The sequence below is a fragment of the Durio zibethinus genome, chromosome 25, assembly GCF_047325235.1.
Source record: "Durio zibethinus cultivar Kanyao isolate XHJ-2024 chromosome 25, ASM4732523v1, whole genome shotgun sequence".
Taxonomy (NCBI): domain Eukaryota; kingdom Viridiplantae; phylum Streptophyta; class Magnoliopsida; order Malvales; family Malvaceae; genus Durio; species Durio zibethinus.
The window spans coordinates 9,144,486-9,164,686 of record NC_143186.1 but is presented as its reverse complement, the minus strand read 5'-3'; the positions used below and the strand labels follow the sequence as shown (position 1 = coordinate 9,164,686).

The following is a 20,201-nucleotide window of genomic DNA, read 5'->3' as shown; positions in this document are numbered from 1 at the left end:
CATCAACCTTTTCAACCTGTGTAAGACTGGTATTGACATCACCTATATCATGTTGGTTATCCTGAATATCTTCAACCTTTGTAGACACATGTGTTAGAAGAATTAAATCTAGATCAATTAAACCATCACTGTATCGTGGAATTGATGTATCAATCTTTTTAATATCTTGTATAGTCTGGTACTCAATAAAAACAACATCCCTACTTCTCATAAGTTTTTTCTGCAATGGATTATAAAACTTTTAGGTAAACTCATCTTAGCCATAACCAAAGAATACACATTGTTTAGTCTTGGCATCAAGCTTAGATATTTTATCTTTAGGAATATACACAAAAGCTTTGTATCCAAAAGTGTGCAAGTGATCATAGGACTCATCTTTACTTTGATCAAACTCTATCTAGAACATCAAAATCTAAAAGAACACATGATGAAAGATTTAAAATATGTACAATTGTACCTAAAGCCCACCCCAAAAAGATTTTAATAATTGTGTTTGTGAAAACAAATATTTCACGTTTTCCACTAGTGTCTTGTTTATCCTTTTAGCTAACCCATTTAATTGAGGAGTTTTAAGAGGTGACTTTTAATGTCCAATGTCTAATGCCCTACTGTTTGCAATACTTATCAATATGTCCAATGTACTCACCCATATTATTAGTTCTAATGCATTTCAATATTAACCCTGTTTGTCTTTTAACTAAAATATGAAATTGTTTAAACGCATCTAACACTTAGTTTTTTGATTTCAAGGTATAAGCCCATATCTACTTTGAATGATCATCTATAAAAGTCACAAAATAGATGAAACCACTAAGTGTTTTTGTTTTCATGGGACCACAAACATAAGAATATACTAAATCAAGTATACTTAACTTTCTTGATGCAATGGATGTCTTGAATGCAACTCTGGTTTATTTCCCTGCCAAGCAATGGGCACACTTCTTCAAAGATACATTTTTCACTCCAAAAATAAGATTTTTCTTGGCTAAAATCTTTAAACCCTTTTTGCTTATGTGACTACATTGCTTGTGCCAAAGCTTAGTTGTGTCATCATTATCTATTACATTAATAATGAAATTAGATACCTTTGCCTACATCAAATACAATAAGAAACATTTCGTACCCCTAACTACAATCAGAGAACCTTCAGTGAGCTTCCACTGACTATCACAAAAAGTGTTACAAAACTTTTTATTATCAAGCTTTCCTATAGAAATCAAATTCATGCAAATATCAAAAATACATTTAACATTTTTGAAGATCATAGGAAGTCTAAACATAAATCCAAGTTTAGAGATAAAATGAAGTACTTTCATTGTGGTAAGACAAGTCATATAAAATGACAATGTAAAATCTTAAAGCAATAGCAGAAAGATGAGAAAGGTAATAGTTCAAATGATGGCAATATTGTAGTAGTAAATTTAGATAGTAATTCAGTTACTTTGATTTGTACATATAATAATTGTAATCATGTTGGTGATCCTGACATTGAGTGAATAGTTGACACAGAAGCAGCATATCATTATGTTCTTAAGAGGGAGTTATTTATAACTTACAAAGCATGAGACTTTGGTTACACCAAGATGGGAAACAAGAATGTGTTATAGATTATTAGGATTGGTGATAATATTGTATAAACTAGTACGAGCTGCATGTTGACGTTGAGAGATGTCAGATACATTTTAGATATGAAAATTGACTTACTTGCTATTAATGTTCTTGATAAAAAAGGATATGAGAGTCGACAAAAGAATGAACAGTGAAAGCTTCTCAAATGATCTATGGTAGTTGCAAGAGAAAAACTATGCTGCACAATATATAAGACATGGATACAATTGAACGGTAATCAGATAAATGCCATTAAGGATAATGCTTCAACAAACTTATGACACAAGAAGTTGGCACACATGAGTGAGAAAAAGTTACAGATTTTGATAAGACAGTCTCTCATTCTTTTGACCAAAGGTATATATCTTGATTGATGTGATCATTGTTTGTTTGGTAAGCTTTGTAGAGTTTCTTTTAGTAAGAGTTCTCAGAAAAAAAAGAATAAAATTAATTTATTCTGACGTATGTGATCCCATTAAAGTTGAGTCATTGATGGTAGCAGTTATTTTGTTAATTTTATTGATGATGTTTCACATAAGACTTGTGTATATATGTTAAAAAACAAAAGCCAAGTATTGTAGTATTTTTTAAAAATTTTATGTCATGATGAAAAGGATGATAGGATTACTCTTGAAGTGTATTCGGACTGATAATGGTAGAAAGTACACATCCAAAGACTTTGAAAAGTATTGTTCAAAGCATGGGATCAGGTATGAGATGACAAAACTTGGAACATCATAGTATAATGGTGTAGCTGAAAGGATGAACTGCACCATTATGGAAAAAGTCAGATGTATATTGAGGATGGTAAAATTACCAAAGCCATTTTGAGGTGAAGCAGTCAACACAACTTATTATTTGTTTAACATATTACCATAAGTTCCTTCAAGCTTTGACATTCCAGAAAGAGTGTGGATAGAAAAAGATACTTAATACTTTCACTTGAAAGTTTTTGGGTGTAAAGCATTCATGCATGTGCAAAAAAAATAGAGGTTAAAGCTTAACAGTAAAGCCACATAGTTTGTGTTTGTAAGATATAATGATGAGGAATTTGGCTACAGGGTATGAGATTTAGTAAAAAGAAAGATAATTAGAAGCAAAGATGTGATCTTTTATGAAAAAGAAATCATAGTAGACCTTGAAAAAAATGAGAAGACTACACGAGTTATTGTTAAATGTGATGTTTCAACATTGATAAAGGTTCCACAAGAAAGAACCACAGATGGTGGAAATGAGCAAAAAAATAAAACTTGGAGCTATAAATAAGTCAATCACAGTTAGTGATGAGCTAGATGCAATCAATTTTGAGTAGGGGCAACAATCCTCTCCATCAGAGAGTGTTGAGCATGGGGAGCTACCTTCGACATCAGGTGATGTACAGTCTCAGCCTAATAGATCTACTAAAGAGCGTAGGTCATCTACTAGGTATCCAAGTTCAAATTTTATTTTAGTTATCAATGAGAGAGAGCCAAAAAGCTTTCAAGATGTGTAAGTTACTCAAGATAGAAAGCACTAGTTAAAAAGAATGAAAGAAGAGATTGAGTCATTATGAAAAAATGGTACTTATGATCTTGTTAAACTTTCAAAAGAAAAGAGACCATTGAAAGATAAATGGGTGTTCAAGTTAAAGAATGATAATGACAAACTAGTGAGGTACAAAGCTTGATTAATGGTAAAACATTTTTTTCAAAAACCAGGCATTGATTTTGATGAGATCTTCGCTTTAGTTGTTAAGATGAGTTCTATTCGAGTGGTGTTGGGATTAGCTGCTAGTTTGAATATTGAGCTTGAGCAACTTGACATCAAGATTACATTCTTGCATGGTGACTTACAGGAAGACATTTATATGAATCAACCTGAGGGTTTTGAAGTAAAAGAGAAAGAGCACTTAGTTTGTAAACTAAAGAAAAGCTTAAATGGCTTAAAACAAGCTCCGCGATAATAGTACAAAAGTTTCATTCTTTTATGGTGAATCATAGCTATAAAAGAACGATAGCGAAACCTTGTGTGTATGTCAAAAAATTTCCTGATGGTAACTTCATTATTCTTTTATTATATATTAATGATAAATTGATTGTGGAACAAAATACTGGTATAGTTTGCAGGTTAAAAAATAATTGTCTAAGTCTTTTAATATGAAAGATTTAGGTCTAACAAAATAAATTCTCGGTATAGGCATTATCTGGGATAGGAGAGTTGAAAAGCTATGGTTGTCATAGAAAAAGTATATTGAATGAGTGCTTAGTAGATTCAACATGCAACATGCTAAATTAGTTAGCAATCCACTTGCCAACCATTTTTATTTAAGTAAAAAATCTTGTCCGGTGTCTAAGAAAGAGCAACTAGCTATGTCTAGTATTTCTTATTCTTCTGCAGTCAGTTCTTTAATGTATCTTATGGTTTGTACATGACCTGACATTGCTCATGCGGTTGGTATAGTAAGTAAATTTCTTTCTAATTCGAAAAAGGTTCACTAGGAAGCAGTGAAATGGATTTTCAGATATTTGAGAGGCACCTCAAAAATGTGCTTGAGTTATGAAGTTTCACAACCAGTTCTAAAAGGGTTTACTGATACCGACATAATAGGTGATCTTGATGATAGAAAATCTACTTCAGGGTATTTGTTCATTTTTACAGGAGAAGCTATGTCTTGACAGTCTAAGTTACAGAAATGTGTTGCTTTATCAAGTACAGAGACTGAGTATATTGCAGCAACCAAAGCGAGTAAATAAATGCTTTAGATGAAATGTTTTCTTCTTGAATTGGGATTGCATCGGAAAGAGTATGTGATGTTTTGTGATAGGCAGAGTATTTTAGATTTGAGTAAGAATGTCATGTACCATGCCAGAATAAAGCACATTGATGTTAGATATCACTGGTTATGTTTAGTGATTGAGGAACAACAAATGCTATTTAAAAAAGTCTATACTGATGAAAATCTAACAGATATGTTAACTAAAATACTTTTCAAAAAGAAGCTTGAGCTCAATAGTAACTTGGCTAAAATGAGTTCCTTGGCCAAGGTAAATTTTAAATGAAACTGCTATAGTGATGAATCTTCTCTTAATGGGGCTGGAAAGGGAAATTGTTAGGAAAATGAGATCTAGCCCTATGCAATTGGTTTTGGACCAATTAAAGGCCAAAGGCCTTGGTCTTTTTTTTTTTACACAGAGCTCTAACTACTTAATAAAAAGAGATGGGGTTGTTTTGATGTGGCATCGCAAACTAAGAAAAGAAAAAAGAAAAGCCAAAAAGATAGAGAGAAAAAGAAGAAGGTAGAGTTGGTTGAACGGAAGTCGATCCGTGATCCAATTGAGGTAAAATTTGTCAACAGATTTATGATTCAAAGTTCTACATTCTAAATGGTGAAGATAGGGTTTGAAGCTCTCTAGGAACAAATATAGTGTATATTTGTTGAGTCACCTATTTGGTGAGATTTCTCTAATTGTCTCTCTCTAGTTGTTGATTAGCTCTAGTTTTAGTTAGAGAAGAACTTTGTATATCCATTATTTAATAGTGGAGATTTTTCTAATGGTTTATGATTTTTTCCTCTACATTGGAGGGTTTTTCACGTAAATCTTGATATACTTTATTTGTCCTGAGTTGTTAATTATTGATTATTGTCTATTACTGTGGATTTATTATGATATATTGCTTCTATGTTGTTGTATTTATTACTTCGGAACCAACAGCATCTGCCTACGTAACCAAATCAGTTGGTTCGTTTTCAATAAAATGCCTTTGCTGTTATAACTTAAAAGAATAAAGGTTGAGAAGATAGCAGAGTTCAGGCATTTTATTTCGTTTTACCCATTTTCTTTAGTTCTATTAGCCAGATTTAATGAACAATATTTTACCTTTTTTTTTTGTCTTAATTTTTGTCGAAGCAATTATCAAACAGACAATGTAATATGGTATTACAAATAATATTCTTACAATGAAGACAGACAAACCCATCAAACTGAGGAAAAGATGTGTAGATCATAACCTTCAAGCATAGACTGTACTATTTAACAAAGGTCACGACCCATTTGGGTTTACCCATTCGAAGAGCAAAACATCCGATTGCCACTCCAAATATGAATCCAAATCCATAACCAATCAAAACAACTTTCCACCCAAATTCAAGTTTTGATCCATCGTCTTTCCCGGAGTTCATCCATGGTGCTGGTTGTTGTGACTCATTACTGCTGCAACCTCTAGAGAGTGGAGGTCCACATAATCCCTTATTTCCTTCATACGAACCATTTTCAAAAGTGTGAACTGCTTGCCTTGTGGTATAGGCCCAACAAGTTGATTACATGAAACGTTGAAGAAGGAAAGAAATGTCAAATCTACCAATTCCCTTGGAATTCGCCCAACCAATCTATTGGAAGAAAGGTCTAACCATTCAAGACTAGTCATATTTCCAAGGGACGATGGGATATGACCAACAAGATTGTTATGAGAAAGGTTAAGGCCTCGGAGTGAACTAAGCTCTCCAATAATTCTTGGAATCTCCCCTTCAAATTTGTTATTAGAGAAATCAATGCTGGTGAATATAGTTAAAATCTTAACCAATTCAATCTCCAACCCTTTTACGACTAAGGCAACAGAATAATCATACGAGTAATTTCTTTCCTGCATGTAGCTCCTAGCTTTGCCTTTGTCAAGATTCATCATTCCTCTAAAATTTTTTATATAGCTGGTCGGTAAAGGACCGAAAAAGCTATTGTTGGAGAGATCAATAATTCGCAATTTTGGAAGAGATTGAGGGTTCTTAGAAGCACCTGTTGAACCTGCGAACTTATTGGAACTTAGTACAAGAACTTGCAACTCTGATAGTGCTTCGATCCAATGAGGAAAAGTATCGTTTATCTTGTTGTTGCCAAGATCTAGCACTTCCAAGTCTTTGCAATTGCTGATTGATTGGGTCAGAGGCCCTCCCAAATGATTGCTATTCAAGTTCAGATTCTTCAATCCACATCCTTTTGCAAATGTTTGAGGAATGATTCCATGGAACTTATTCATCTTCAAGTTCAACGATGAAAGCCTTTGGCTAAAGCTTCCAATACATTGTGGGATGATTCCCCTAAAGTTATTATGAGACATATCGAGAATCTCAAGAAACTTCACATTGCATATATCAGAAATATCTCCAGTCAAGTTGTTGTTTGAGACTGATAGGAATGTGATATTACGGGGTAATGTTGGTAGATCACCTTGAATGAAATTGGAATGGAGGTCAAGAAACTCAATGTCTTTCCATGGAAATTTGGAAATTTGGCCATCAATTATATTATAAGAAAGGTCTAAAGATTTTAATTTTTTTTACCCTTTTAGAAAACTAGGAAATTCATTGAAGTTGTTAGACGATAAAGTCAAATATTCAAGTTTAGGTAAGACATAGTTGACTCGGTTAGTGGAGCTTAGCGATAGCTTATTAGATGAAAGATCAAGATGCTCTAGATTTTGAAGCTCTGAGAACATGTCCCAACTTATTGTACCGTTTAGACTATTTGACGATAGGTCAAGAATAGTAAGGTTCACAAGTTTCGATATTGAGCTTGGAATAGAACCTTGAAAGCTGTTGTTTTTGAAAACTAGAAAGCCCAAAATGCTATGTTCGAATTCATTGATATGACCAATGAACTGGTTGTTTCCAAGATTCAATAAAGATAAACTTGGACGGCTGTAAATCCAAGATGGTGTTGTACCGCTAAGTAAGTTATCAGATAAATCTAGAAAGCGGAGATTTGGAAATGCATTTGGTTTATCAGGAATGGAACCCTCGAATCGGTTAGAACAAATGTGAAGAATTCTCAGTTGTGTGAGGTTAGTAAGTGAAGACAGAATCTCCACCACTAAAATTGTTATATGAAAGGAATAAACAACGAAGTTGGGATAGATTTCCTAGTGATCTTGGAATTGATCCTGAAAAGTTACTAGCAACAAGACCCAAACCCTTTAAAGACTTTAAATTTCCAATTGATTCAGGCAATTCTCCAGAGAAAGACGTAAGAGAAACATCCAAATCTTCAAGAGGACTACTCCAATTGGATTTTGGAAACTGACCAGTGAGACTGGGGTTTACACCCAAATTGAGGATCTTGATATTGGGAAGGCTGAAACTGTTCTCTGGAAATTTTCCCCGCAAATCACAATAAAAGAGACTAAGAGATGTCAGAGAATAAGATAGATTCATGAAGGAGTTAGGATCAACCGAGGACATATCTATTCCATCAAGAATAATTTCTCTTACCTCTGTTAGGTTCCGAACAATTCCATTTAGAGTAGATTTTTCAAGTTTCAGTGTTGGTTCAAGTGCTTGACTACTGTCAATCAGATAAAAGGATGAATTGGGGGACAGATTCAGAAAAAGTAGTTTGGATAGATAGGAGATTTCATAGGGAACTTGGCCAGAAAACCAAGAATTGGAAAGGTCAAGGTGTGTTAAACTTGCAAAGCGACCAAACTTGGATGAAATTTTGGATTTCTTGAAATCATTGAAAGATAAGTCAAGCCTTTGCAAATTTGAAAGAAGGAAGAGGCTGGTGTTTGAAGGGAGGGTGCCAGAAAGCCAGCTGCAACTCAGGTCAAGGTTGATTACATGACCGTTGATGTTGTCACACCTGACTCCATCCCATAAGCAGCAATCTATGCCCTCCTTCCACGAGTTGGTTTTAGGATAAGATCTATTGTTTTCACAACCTACGGAAGCAGTTTTCTTGATGGAAAATAGGGTTTTGATTTGGAACAAGGCAGAACTTTCATCACGAGAGCACAATTGTGTTGCTGAAGAAGAAGATGATAAAAGAGTAGCTTGAATACATAGAAATAATAGGAAGCAAAGTAGTTGATACAAGATTGGCAAATATCTCATCTTGCTAATTCAAGGGATGTGTAATGTGATGGATAAGGGTAGTGAGAAAGTATTCATCATGTATATTTATAATCGAAAGTAGAACTTAATTCAGTAGATTAATATAATTATTTTTACGAAATAACATTTAATATATTTGGATTTCAAATCAAAACACTTTTAATTTTTTTCTCTTATCTTTAAGCTGGATCTTTTATGTGAAAAAATATATTTATAATCAAATTTTCTACCAAAAATAATTATTAAAATAATAAAATCAAATGAAATTTTGAAAAATGACACCAATCCTCTCTTTCTCCTTCATCTTTTTTTATCTATTCAAAATTTACTACATAGTCATGTTATTAAAAAAATCAACAATTTATTATACATCATTTGTGATAATTAAATGGTGAATATTTATTTCAATAGACTTATACATGCGATGTGTAATAAATAATTGACTTTCTATATTAACATTATTTGAATGACTAAAAATGATTGTAAAAAATATATCAAACTTCATTAAATATTTTTAAAATTTTACACACTTAATCTATTTAGTAAAACCTTTCAATCCATTAGTTTTGATTTTCGATTTTAATTTTAATTTAATATTTTTAATATAAAATTTTATAAATTTCACTTAAAAAACTTTCTCTAAATCTTTCATGATGAAAAATAATTGTTTCATATATATATATATTCAGTTGGCAGTGTTGTAATTCATTGATATGCACAAAATTTGTATTGTTATGAGTCTAAGAAAAAAGTTCTAGTTGATTTTAAACTGTAGCATGCATCCTATTCAAATTAGAATGGGAAGACTTATTCTTTGCCTCAAAAGCCAAAAGCAATAACAGCAAACATTTAGAAAACAGAGGAAAAGCTAGAAGGGACTGTTGAGAGAGATGAGACTACGAGAGTGAGAGTACCACTTCCGGTATCTTTCCTCAAATATTTTTTATTTCCAACACAGTGGGGTCATTTTTCTCATTTCTTCTCTGGCTTGCAATTGGAAAATTAATAAGTATTCTTATATTATTGGGATAAGACTTAACTAAAATTTATAAAATTTTTCATTAAAAATAAATAAATAAATAAAAGTTTTAATAAAAAATTTAAATTAATAAATTCATAGAGTTTGATATAAGATCAATAATATATTTGTATTAAACTATACTGATTAATTATGGATTTCAATAGATCTTAGAAATGAAAGAATCGAGTGAAAAGAAAAAAATATATTAATTTTATTTTTTGAATCTATTAAAATTAATAATTAAAAAAATTTAAAATCAATTGTTACTATTAAAATCTATTAAAATCTTATTGTGTAAGATAAGCCCGCTCTTTATTAAAAATATTATTTATAATTTAAATTTAATTAATATTTATTTAAAGATGAAAATTTAATTAAAACTTTTAAATAAATATCTATTAAAAATATATCAAAATTTATTATTATTTTTTAAAATTTAATAAATTTAATTTATGTAACAAAATGTTTTAATCTATCATATTTTATTTTATTTTAATTTTATTTAATAAATTTTAATATTAAATTTCATAAATTTCACTTAAATAACTTTATCTATTTTTTACTTATTAGTGGTAATGTATCTTACTCTTCTATATTTTCGTGTTGAAAATAAGGAAAAGTTCTTGAATGGGAGTTAATTAGAAAGACATCCTATTATCTTATAGTACTTGAATCCCCTTTCCTCAGGCTTACATATTTCAAGAACAATTTTAATATTAAGAATTTCCATTATGAATTATGCGTCAAGTTGATGAACGTATAATACACGTTAATTAAATTATGTGGGTCCGTGCATATGTGGTCTAGAATTGTGAGACGTTCAGGACAGCTTTAATTATATTTACATATATATTTTTGAAATTATCAAAATTAAAATTATGATTTATTTAATTTAAAATAATATTTTTAAATTTAATCATTTTGATTCAAAAAATATAAAAATTATATTAGTGTAAATAAATTATATATATATAAGAGAGATACACTTAAATTAATATAAGAGCTATATCTGTGGTAACAATAGCCAAGTAAAGTCATTGAAAGTTGCATTTTGATGCTTGTCGTAGAACTTTTTTTAATCAGAACAAAAAATATTTTAAATGTCATTAGATTTTCATGAAAACCAATGTCTTGAGTAGACTGGATTTTTCAATTAGAAAATTTAGGCTCCAAGTTGAATAATTTAAGCAGACAGGATTGCAATTTTTTCAAATATCTCAATCTTACAACAGTAACTGCTAAGATTTTTCAATTAGAAAATTTAGGCTCCAAGTTGAATAATTGGGCAGACAGGATTGAAATTTCTTCATATATCTCAATCTGAAAACAGTAACTGCTAAGAAAGAAGTTGGAAATTGATAATTGCTTAATGTTATGGAAATGAAAAAGAAAGATGGTTGTGAAGTTTCTAAGATGCTTCATGAAGAAAAAATGAATTTTGCAACATGCTTTTTCTAGTTGATTTTCAGTTTCACCAATCTAAGGCGGTTATAGAAACTTCATATCATGGACCAGTTGCTTTGTTTAACGCGATTGACGAGATCGTGACTTTAACTTGTTTATTGGGCTGGATAATTTAGAATTTTATTAAATTGCGTAAACTAAAGTCTTGTTAAGATAGAAATTGTGCATTAAACACGGCAATGAAATTATGGCATATTCCTACAGGGTTGATTTGTCGTTTTCCATACAGTGGAATTAGATATTGATCCTGTTATCTTACGTACCTCTGCTTTATGCCAAAATAGATTGCCACTAGTGTAGTGGTGTTGGTTGCTTGAAGGTGAATTTTATTATTATAATGTGGGTTAATATTGAATTTTGTCATTATATTTTAAATTTATTGAATTTTATCATTTTACTTTCAATTTCGTTGAAATTTGTCACTCCACTTTTAATTTTGTTGATTTCTTGACACGAAACACTGAAAATGATGGAAAATTTTCATTTTCTTTAACAAAGTATTTGTAAAATATTCTAATTTCATTTCTCTTATTCAAAAATTAATAAAATTGAAATTATAGCAACAAAAATTTTCATTTGCATTAACAATAAATTTCGAGAAATATTTTGATTTCATCATTTTTTTTTTGTCCTATAACCAATAAAATTGAAAGCATAGTGGCAAAGTTCAATAAAATTTGATAGTATAGTGGCAAAATTCAAGGAAATTGAAAGAAGAGTGATATAATTCAATACTTCTTTATGATACAATAGCAAATTTCATCTTTATGCCGATATTTTAATTTGTGGTGATCAAATGTCTTTTAATTAAATGCAATTATTTAACTTGTCGATAGAATATTAAATTTTTAATTTCAGTAATAAAAATTCAAATCATAGTAACTTAAAATATAAAATAAAAAATACAATCATTTGAGATAGGTTGTTTTTGGAGATTTTAAGTTGTTTTTTGAGTTGAATGGTTTAATTACAACATTAATGAAAACGTTTTCACCTTCGAAGTGATGTGAAGATTCCATTTCAGATTAAGAGTATTGATTATCTAAGCCCGAAAAAATTCTCTAAACACAGGAATTATAGATTAAATAATTGGAGCTTAATTTGTCTGTGTGAAAATTACCCCTAATTTTATTCAGGGTATTGGAATTTTCTATGACTCCAATCATGCATGTAGGTATTCTTTTAGATTATTAGTGCAATCTAATAAATATGATCTCAAGTCATGCAGGTAAATGAGCGTCTCAGATTCATGCCACTCTTACCAGTTGCAGCTTTAATGCAATGACTGTAGAAATCCGGTTCTGAATTTTGAGGGCTGCTTCTTTTTGCTTTCTAACGCGGAAGTTAGTGTCATTAAATTTCAGTCCCAATTTGTCCAATGCAAATAAAACTTAGTACATATTCCTATAGAAATGGTGATGAAAAAAAATATATATATGTTGAGTCATGACACAGTTATAATCAAAATTTATTCATCTAATGTCAATTAATTTTAGATTAAATATCGTTCGATCTAAAAATTTAAGAGTTATCTAGTAAAGAAGAAGCCATAATTAGTTGTTTTTCACTTTTTTTATTTTTTTACTTGCCTTGTTCTTGGCTCCAAAGGACTGTTCGAATTTTTAGTCTTTCTAAATCCTATAGAGTATGTTGTTTAATAAAGATATCAGAAATTTTGTGAAAATTTCAGGTTGAAATGTATTGCCGTAGGAGACGTGCTCTTGCCGCCCAAAGTCAAAAAGCAAAGACTTCATATCGTGGAATTATAAAATTTAAATTCATTTGCATAAAATTCAAATTGATTGAGTTCGATGAATTTATAATTATTATATTATTATAATTAATTAAATTAAAATTTAAAATTACGTGAGATTCATAAAAAGTTTATATGAAATTCACGCTTATAAATGATAAACCTTTATATAATTTTTTATCATAATTTGATAATTATAAGATTATAATAAAAATAATTGCAAATAAAATGTTGAATATCCAACATTTAATTAGTCTCCAGACCTAATCTTAGATGCTCCCAAAGTCATGGTTGATTTATCTTGTAAATTAATTAAAAGCAATTTCTTCAATTTGCCCATCTTAATTCCTTAATCTACAGTAAATTGTTTGATCAAACCTTATTGGCGTGCGATGAAACTCAAAAAGACTACAATTTGAACATATTTGCTTGAATTACATTGTACACTGGGAAAGTTTTTATATAAAGGAAAAGGAAAGCCAATTTTTTCAATACGAAGAAGGTCATTGTCACAGGATAGAGAAATGAATTATAGTGCTACAATTTTAATATAGATCCGTTAGATATCAATTTTTAAGAGTGATTGCATGCAAGAGTAAATCCAAATGGTGTGATGGGGGTGTCCATGCATGAACAGTTAACCCATAAAATTAGAAAACAAGAAAATTTAAAGAAAAAAATTTTCTTTGAATACTGAAAAGTTTTCTTTTGACACCCTAAAAGTAGGAAAACTAAGAACATTTAAAAGAACATTTTCTCTTAATGTCCTCAAAAATTTTTTTCTGAACACTCTTTTCATTGATAAAATTGATAAATTCATTAATAATATTATATATTTATATATATATATATTATAAGTAGATATCTCAAAAAAATTTAGATCTCTATTAATTATATGAATCAATTAAATAAAATTCTTAGTTTACAATAGTATTTAGGTTGCTTCCAATTCAGCTTTGTTCTAATTCCAAAATTCTAACCATTTTCATAATCTTCTGATCTTATTAAAGTTGCTAATTAAGCTGCTACTCACAATTAAAACCAAACTAGAAATTTGGATAAAGAGTGAGTACAATGTATAGCAAAGTAATATATACAACACAAGGTAATTCTAATATGTTTACATTTTTTTGACTGATACTTTTATTATTTATTTATTTTTATAAAAATTAAAAAGTAGAAAAAAAAACAAATAAGGAATGGAAAACCAAAGATAAATAGTAGAAGTATCAATCAAATAAAACCTAAGAGATTAACAATTAACAAATTAATAAGCTAGTAAGTTAAGCTACCTTTGGTTCTATAGATAAATGTTAATTATGGATTTGTCAAATATATATCATTGTAATTTAAAATAAAATTTTGGAATTTACTTAATAAAACACATAATAATAAATCATTTTTAAAGTCAAGTGTGGAAAGTAAGACCAAAACTTATTTAAGAAAAGTGGAATAGTTTAAAGGTTTTTTTTTTAAAGTATTTTAGTCTATAAAAATAAGAAATTTAAACACAAATAACAAAATATAAATTTTGAAAAAATGTTTTATTTTAGAAAAGCTTTAAGAAATAAAAATTGAACAACAGAGGCATTTTGTTCGAGAGACTAGTAACTGCACTGAACCCTTCTTCTTGTGAAATTATAAGATAGACCTTTCCTACCACGTCATTCATAGTCTCATCCGATAATGTCATGCCAAATCATCATCTTCTCCACATAATAAGATTTGACCAAGTTAGATAAAATTGGCTTCATCAAAGTTCAAATAGGCGTCTCAAGCCACAGAAAAAAATATCTGGCAAAAAATAGTATTCCAAATTCAATAATTCATATTGAAACCAAACAAAAATCTATAGCCTTTTTACATAGACCAAAAAGACAATATTTCCACTCCTATTTTGATTCCAAATATGTCTCTTTTTTTTTTCAAAAATAAAATATTCTTGAAATCAAATGCCCATGGCGTCAAACAATTATGACTCACTCAAAACACTTAAAAAAACATCTTTTGAAGAAGATGATGATTTGGCAAGCTGTTTTTGGACAGGTCCATAGATGCCATGGAGAGGAGATATATGGATTTAACTGCATCGCACGATATTATCCAAAGAGCACCGACAGGTGCAGTTGTGGGGAAAAAAGATGTCAGTGGTGGCATCCAAATGCATCCAAACCAGCTGAGGATAAATGAGATGTCCTCTTCCTCTTACATTTTCTACTTTCCAAAAAGCCTTTGCTGTTATAAATTGTAAGAATAAAGATAGAAGATAGCATAGCTGATACATTTTTATTTCCCATTTTCTATAGTTTAGCTAGATTTAATGAAAAATATTTTACCTTTTCTTTTTTTCTTCTTTTGTTTGTCAAAGCAATTATCAAACAGACAATGTGATATGGTATAAGAAATAATATTCTTACAATGAAGACAGCCAACTCAGGAAAAGATATCAAACATTGACTGTACTATTCAATTGATCAGATCGCCTTGGCTTTCTAGGATGAAGACAGACAACAGCAGATGGAAAAGACTGCTGTTGGATGGAATGTCACCATATAGCCAGCTGCAACTGAGGTCAAGTCCAATCAGTTGGCCTGTTATATTATCGCAAGTGACTCCATCCCACGAGCTGCAATCAGTCTCTTCCTTCCACGAATCAGTCTTAAGGATACGATAGAGTGCATCTCTCAGAAGTTGTTTCGTTGCTGAAAGCGGAGCTCTTGAATTGCATTAAAGCAGAAGCCTCGTCATAAGAAAGAGTAACTCGAAAATTCAAGCAAAGCAAAAGAAGGCAGAGAACCTGATACAAAATCGGTAAGCATCTCATATTTTGATTCAAGGAATTTCAGTAACGGTTTAGCGATGATAAGACAAACAAGAATATTTACAAACTGCCGAGTCAAAATAAAGAACTAAATGATACGTATGTGATAGGGAAAACAAGCAAGAAAAAACATTTAAAAATGTTGTGAACTGAGCCTTAGTAATATAATTATGAATTGGACTGAAAGCAATTGAAACAAGTGTGAAGAAAATGTTATGATATTGAGAAAGAAAAATAGAATGAATACCGTAGAGAGCAAAACAAGGGATATGAGCTAAGAACACACTCTGGTACTTCATATTATTATCATATAATTTATACAAAAACATTAGGTGTAATAGTTAAGATATGTCTTCTTCTTTCAAATGAGTTTCACATGGTTTTGAACTAAATTCATCTGACGTCATTAACAATACATTACAAGATTTTAAAAAGTTAACATTATTGATGGAGAAATTTCAAAAACTATTATCCAAAAATCACAAAGTCTAACAGTATTCCTTGAGATTTTTCTTTGAGACTCCAACCTTAGCCCTAAGAAAGTCAAATCCTACTTTTGGAAAAGCTTTGGTCATTATGTTAGCAATATAATATTCAGAGTTACAGTGCATTAAATTTACTTACCAAGTTTTTCAGCTTCTCTAATTGCATGAAACTTCACATTGATGTGCTTGATTTTGCCATGTTACATTGGATTCTTTATGATTGCTATAGCGAATTTCTTATCAACCCATATTGTAATATCTTCGTTTTGGTATTGATTCAAATCTATCAAAACTTTTCTAAGCCAAATGACTTGGTTTACTATTGCTACAATAGAAACAAACTTAGCTTCGGTTGAGGATTGAGCCACTATGTCTTGCTTTTTTGAATTCTAGGAGAAAAACCACTGCCAAAAGAAAAAACATAATCTGAAGTGTTTTTGGAATTATCCACACTTCCTACCTAGTCACTATCTGCATATCCTTCAAGCTTGTTGCTTTCATTTTTCAAGTACTATATGCCATAATCAATTGTACTTTTGATATATCTCAAAACTCTTTTAACTACACCATAGTGAACTTAACTAGGAGATTGCATGAATCTTGAAAGCAAACTTGCTAAGTACATTACATCAAGTCTAGTGGGTGAAAGATAAAACAAACCCCCAATTAAGCTTCTGTATACAAAAGCATCAACCTTGCTAGCCATGTCATTCTTTGATAATTTTTCATTAGCCAACAATGGTGTAACCATTGATTTACACTTTTCCATATTAAATTTCTTCAAAATTTCCAAAATATATTTCCTTTGTGAAATGAAAGTCCTAATATCATCTTAATGGATTTCCATTCCTAGAAAATATCTCACTTTGCCTAAGTTAGATATCTCAAACTCTTTTTTCATATTCAACTTGAATTACTTTAGAGAACCTTCATCACCACCTATGACTAACAAGTCATCCACATATAATCACACAATAAGCCACACTTCAGTTTTAGACTTTTTTACATATATCTTGACTAACATTAATTCACAACTAAATGGATCAAATATGATGCATGACATGTTTTTAAAATAAGGACATAATCTTTTTGGAAGCATTTGTCCTACACTCAAAAGGCTTTGACTGATTTCAAGCATAAACAACACATCAGAAATGAGTTTTGTACTTGAGGAAGTCTCTACTGCAACAACACTTTTTCCTTTGACATCAACATATTCCCTATTACCAATCTTTACTTTTAAGATGTAAAAGTTTTCCAACTCTTTGAAAATTCTAGCATTATGGATCATTTGCTAAGTGCAACCACAATTTATCAACCAAGCTTCTTTGCTACTATTAGCTGCATAACATATAGCAACAATAAACTTTTCCTCATTTCTTTCATGGTTTTCAATAACATGAACTCATGTTTCTTGGTTTATTTTGTTTTTGCAAACATTTTTCACATGACCAAGCTGGGTGCATACTTTACATTTAACTCCAAGCCTGAACTAGCAGTAGTTCCTAGTGTGGTTTTTCTTTTTGCATTGTGGATACCTTCATTTCTTATCTCTCTTTTTATTGCCATTTGTTTTTTTTTCCCTTGTTACTCTAGATTACTTTTTGCCTTCACCATTGACTGTATGTTTTTCCTTTAACCTTACTTGAAAGGTTTCCTTTAATGCTTCTTCAAGTCTGATAGCTTTTCTTTGCTTCAAAGCTTTAAGAACATTCACAACTTTTATCAAAGTAAGCTTAGACAAATCTTTTGAGTCTTGCAAAGAGAAAATCATTGATTCAAACCTCTAGGAAACACTTACAAACATATTTCCAACAATCCTTTTATCTAACAATTCTTTTTTATGCAACCTTGTTGGTTAGCTACCTTTATGAGTTTGTTAGAATACTCTTTAACAGTCTCAGTGGCTTTCACCTGTAGAACCTCAAACTCTTTCAATAAGCTAAGCACTTGAATTTGCCTTATTTTGTCATTCTCATGAAACTCCTCTTTAAGTTTATCCCATGCTTGTTTAGCTATTTCACAAGTCATTATTCTTGTGAAAATCACATCTAACACAGTTGAGTAGATGCAAGACAAAGTTTTGTATCTTTTAGAAACCTCATTACTATGCTGCTTAATTTGAGCAATTGTTGGATTTGCTCTTAAGGGTGATGGATCTCTCCTTATTTCCTTTACTTCTATAAATCAAATGCTCCCAAATGTGACTTTATCTTTATTGACCAAATAGGATAATTTTCTCCTATAAAAATAGGAGGTGATGGAGTTACAAAACTACTATAAGCCATACACTAGGGTTTAAAGGTTTTAAGGTTTTCAAGAAGGAAATTTTTTTGATTTGCACTTTAAGTTACAGCTCTTAAGATCATTTCTAATGCTTGGATACCATGTTGTGATATTGTAAAAGAAAAATGGAATGAATAATGTAGAGAAAAAAACAAGGGGTATGAGCTAAGAACACACTTTAGTACTTCATTTCATTATCATATAATTTATACAAAAACATTAGGTGTAGTATTTAAAACATGTCTCTTTATTTCAAAGGAGTTTCAAATAGGGTTTGACTAAATTCAATTGACACCATTAATAATAAATTACAAGATTTCAAAAAGCTAACATTATTGATGAATAAATTTCGAAAGCTATTATCCCCACCATAGAAAAATCTCAAAGGTTAACAAAAAATAGTTGATGCATAGCCAGAGTAGGAAAACAGAGCAACACTTTAATTTGATATTCAAGTTTTTCACCTATACTTAATTATTTTGTGGTTAGCTTCCTGTAAATGGAAATAGATGTAAAACAATTAATTAGTAAAGAAAAAAACTATACAACTAACATTTCTTGAAAATACTAATGATACTAAATATTTGTACTTAATATGATAATTGAAATTGAAGTAAAAAATATATATATATTTTCCTACACCTCTAATCCAAGTCAACGAAGTCTTTTTCAAAATTAATTGATTAACATCCCCTTTAAGTTATCATCAACATCAAGTAACTATAGACAATATTACAACAATAACTAATACAAATTTTAGTATTCATCCTAATGATTTTTTTTTAGTTTTAAAATATCAATTATTTTATATTGTCTTTTTTAATCTTAAAATTATTTTTTTAGTTATTTATGTTGTATATTTTACAAATTTATTTATATGATTTTTCTTTCTAATCTTAGAAATTTAGTAACATAAATCATAAAAATGAAAGCTACCATTGTACCATTTTATTTGTATGATTTTTCTTAGATATTGTGATTGTAAAATTTGGTGCATGAGCAGACCCCCGTTAAACTATCTTGACAAATGTGCATAAGTAGCTTTTCATTGCTAGCATGTGCTGCCATCTTATGACAATACATTATGACTGGGTAATGAGACACTTAGTATCATCGTACTTTTTAAATTTTGACACTTTGAACTTAAGTAGGATCATCACGTCTGGTACCAAACAGAGCCCCACGGCATTTATGGATCCATAAAATTGGTACTTTCTATAACTTGCAATCTTTCCTCAATTATGCTTATCGCTTGATCGATTTTAGAGTCTTTCGAGGGCGTAGCCATCTGTAACTTTGCTTTTCTTTTGCCTCATCTAGATTAGGGATTTGGATGGGATCAACTACCTTATCAGCGAAGACAGAATTATTATAACTCTAGACATTCTCTTAACTACATGTATAAGGCATTCGTAGGTAACTATAGTTTGAGAACGTGGTTTGTTTTAGCTGAAGCTTGGAGTGGTTTAGGCCTGATATGGATCAAAACCTGGAGGATACAAGGACTCAGTAACTTCATGTGAGATATCTTCTTCTACTACTTGCCCTTGTTTATCTTTTTCAGAGCTTCCAAAATCTTGTTTAGTTTTCCTTTAATTATCTCTAGGCCTTTTCTAATCTTTCAAAATGGTTTGCATTATCCTATTCTATTTTCTTGGCTCTAGCTCGGGTGTTATATGAATGTTGAGCTATTCTTGCATTTTAGTACCATAATTTAAAATTAATGATGATGATATGATAATGAATGAATGAGATGCAACGCATGATAAAGAAAAAAAGAAAAAATATTTACGCCTTTAATGATTTCAATAAAAGTAAATTTTATTTATTCCACAGGAGTTTGTTTTACATCAAATCTAATACTTTTCCTCTATAAAAGTGCCTTAACTTGCTTATACTCA

The 20,201-nt window shown here is 30.3% G+C and overlaps 1 pseudogene; it reads right to left on the bottom strand.

The window, feature by feature from the left end:
• Window positions 1-5,408: 5,408 nt before the first annotated feature.
• LOC149511591 (receptor-like protein 6) lies at window positions 5,409-8,504 on the bottom strand (annotated as a pseudogene).
• Window positions 8,505-20,201: the final 11,697 nt, after the last annotated feature.